Source organism: Galeopterus variegatus, unplaced genomic scaffold, assembly GCF_000696425.1.
Source record: "Galeopterus variegatus unplaced genomic scaffold, G_variegatus-3.0.2 Scaffold74, whole genome shotgun sequence".
Taxonomy (NCBI): Eukaryota; Metazoa; Chordata; class Mammalia; order Dermoptera; family Cynocephalidae; genus Galeopterus; species Galeopterus variegatus.
This window is the reverse complement of record NW_007726185.1, coordinates 1,209,634-1,213,293: the sequence shown is the minus strand read 5'-3', so window position 1 is coordinate 1,213,293 and position 3,660 is coordinate 1,209,634.

Below are 3,660 nucleotides of genomic sequence, written 5' to 3'. Positions count from 1 at the left end.
AAAAAAAAAAAATCCCCCCCCCCCCCCCCGCCACACACAAAAACCGGTGTGTGGGTGGAGAAAGTATAACAACTACAATTCCTTGAAGTTGATACGACAAGCAATCAGAAAGGCCATTGTTGGGTGGGAGGGAGGAGGTAGGGAGTTTTCGGTAATGGGCCACAATAATCAACCATATTGTATATGGACAAAATAAAAATTTAAAGAAAATAATAAATAATAAAATAAACTGCCAGATATTTTTCCCCATGTAGTTGTACCATTTTATATTTCCACTAAAAGTAATGAGACTTCATTTGCTCCATACCCTTGCCAATGCTTTATAAGGTCAGTCTTTAAGCCATTTAATAAGCGCATATGGGCATCTCATTGGGTTTTAAATTAAATTTTCCTTGATTAGTAATAATTTTAAGCACCTTTTCATGCACATATTGATTTCATGCACTTACTGATTTCTTTTTGTGAAGTGTCTGTTCAAATCTTTTATCTATTTTGTATTGTTTTTCTTATTAAGTTTGAAAGTTCTTTATATATCTAAATACAAGTTCTTTATATATTTAAATACAAGTCCTTAATCAGGTATGTGATTTGAAAACTTTAAATCACTGAGGTAAAATTTATTTTTTCTGTATAATTTTTTCCTTCTTAAAAAATTTTATTGTGGTAAAATATACATAAGATTTACCATTATAACCATTTTTAAGTGTACAGTTCAGTGGCATTAAGTACGTTCACATTGTTGTCTTCTTTTTTTAATACTATAGTCCGTAGTCATAGAGTCCATCACAGTGCAAGGTCTGTGAGGGCAGGAATTGTATCTTATTCTCCGTTGTGTTTGCAGGGCCTATACTGTGCTTGGCACATTGTAGGTCCTCAATAAATATTTGTTGAGTGGACAAAATGATTTTCAGGTTTTATTGTTGTTTCAATATTAGTGTCTTAGTCAGCTCCAGCTGCTATAACAAAATACCATAAACTGGATGGCTTATTAACAACAGATTTATTTCTCACAGTTCTGGAGGCTAGACGTCTGAGATCATGGTGCCAGCATGGTTGGTTTCTGGTGAGGGTCCAGATAGATGACTTCTATTGTATCTCCCCGTGGCAGAAAGAGAGCTAGCAAGTTCTCTGGCCTCTACTTCATAAGGGCATTAAACCCATGCATGAGGGCTCCACCCTCATAACTTAATTATCTCCCAAAGTCCCCATCTCCAAATACCGTCACATTGGGATTAGGGTTTCAACATAGGAATTTTGGAGGAACACAGATATTCAGTACCTAGATGTTAATATATTAGTCAGGGTTCTCTAGTGAAATAGAACCAACAAGATTGTGTGTGTGTGTGTGTGTGTGTGTGTGTACACACACATACATATACATATACATATAAATACACATACACATTATGTATGTGTGTGTATATATAGAGAGATCGACTGATTTTAAGGAATTGGCTCACATCATTGTTGAGGCTGCAAGTGCAGAATCTGTAGGCTAGGCAGGCAGGCAGGAGACCCAGGGAAGAGCTTATGATGCAGTAGGAGTTCAAAGACAGTCTGCTGTTAGAATTTCTTCTTCCTTGGAGGAGATCTGTCTTTTTCTTACGGCCTTCAATTGATTAGATGAGGCCCTTCCATATTATGGAGGGTAATCTGCTTTACTCAGAGTTTACTGATCTAAATGTTAATCTCATCTAAAAATTACCTTCACAGCCACATCCAGATGTACGACAGTATTTCAAAAGGTTCGTGGAAAATAGAATTAGAAGATAATGTTAGTCTTTCCATGAACTTTTTGAAGTACCCTCATATTTGACCAAGTATCTGGGTATTGTGGCCTACCTAGCCAAGCTGACACACAAAATTAATCATCATAGTTAGGATATAAATTTAACAAAGGGGGCCAAGCCCGTGGCGCACTCAGCAGAGTGCGGCGCTGGGAGCGCAGCAGCACTCCTGCCGCGGGTTCGGATCCTATATAGGGATGACCGGTGCGCTCACAGCGCTCACTGGCTGAGCGCGGTGCGGCCGGTCTCAAAAAGGACAAAAAAAATAAAAAAATAAAAAAATAAATTTAACAAAGGACCTAAAAATTGTGGCTTATAAAGGACAGAAGTTAAGTTCACTCTTAGGTAATAGTCCAAATGTAAACAGTTCAGGGTTGATTGATGACTACCGTTTTGGAGTCCCAGGCTCCTTCTGTCCTGTTGTTCTGCCATCTTCCACATGATTCTTCCTTGTAGTTTTAGTCTACTCCAGCTTCTCCTAATTTGTCTGTATTCTGCTTAGCAGGAAAGAGAGATGGTAAGGAGATGGTATTCTTCTTCCAAATTAAGTGCATGACTTTAAAGTTGTGTACATTACTTCTGCCTACATCCCATCACCTAAAACTTAGTCATGTAGCCACACCTAAGTGTAAGAGAGGTTAAGAAATGTAGTCTGTGGCTGGATAGCCATAAGCCCACTAACACTTCTATTACTGTATCAAAAGAGGAGGATAGATGTTGGGGTGAGGGAGGCATTCAGCTGTCTCTGACAGTGTTGGTTCAGATTTTGTGTCTTGTTACAGTTAATAGTTTAACTGGAGTTAAGTATGTTTACTGGTGATATTAAATGTGCTCACTCACGTTTGAGAGTTACAACACAAGATTCGTAGTTGGTGTTACTGAAATTGATCTTTCTTCAGCACTTAAAACACAAGTCTTGGTTGAACTTGTACATGGAAGTTGACATACCAAATGATTTAGAAACCCACCTTGTTGAGAATATTCTACTTTATTTATTATTTGGGAAATGGGTTGACTGAAAGTTTGGGAGCGGTGTGGGAATATGATAGATCAGGGCTGCGTTTCTCTTCCTCTTTGAGAGGAACGTCTGCTTTTAGGTTTAGGATGAAGATTAGGAACCGCAGCATATCAAGGGATTATAGACTCTCCATGAGCTTCAAACTCAAGGTTGAGTTACACCTCTGGGTTTGTGCCACTGGAGAGTTTTTACTCTCATTACTTATGAAGTGACCTGCTTTGCTGACTCTTTTCTAATGGGGGGTTGGGGGGGGTGGGGGAGGAAGCAGATTTTGAAGAGTTTTAACCAGTTGGAATGAATTATCCTTGACTCCTGAAAGCTTGTGATTTTTATAATCTCTTTTTTAGTGCTGCTCTTTGGAGTATGGAATATGGGATAGCAAATGAATCCTTCAGTGTTGTGCGAAATGAACAGTATTTAAAATGTGCATTTCCCTCATTCTGAGGATTTTCCATTAATCCACTAGATGGAGCACCTGGCTTGAATATATTTCATGTTGACCTTATAGAAGTAGAGGGTAGAATTGTGGGAGGGGTAGGGGAGAAGAGGGGATAGGGAGAGGTTGGTCAATGTATACAAAATAACAGCTAGATAGGAAAAAGATGTTCTAGTGGTCTACAGTAGTGCTAGGTGTCTAAAATTAACAATAATTTTCTTTTAAAAATATTTTATACAAATTTCTGGGGTACAGAGTTGAATATCAATACCTGTGTACAATATGTGATATTAACAATAATGTATTGTATATTTTCTAATGGCTTGAAGAAAAGAGCTCAAATGCTCTTATCACAAGGAAACGATGCATTTTTGCAGTGATGGATATGCTAATTACCTTGATTTGATCATCACAATTGT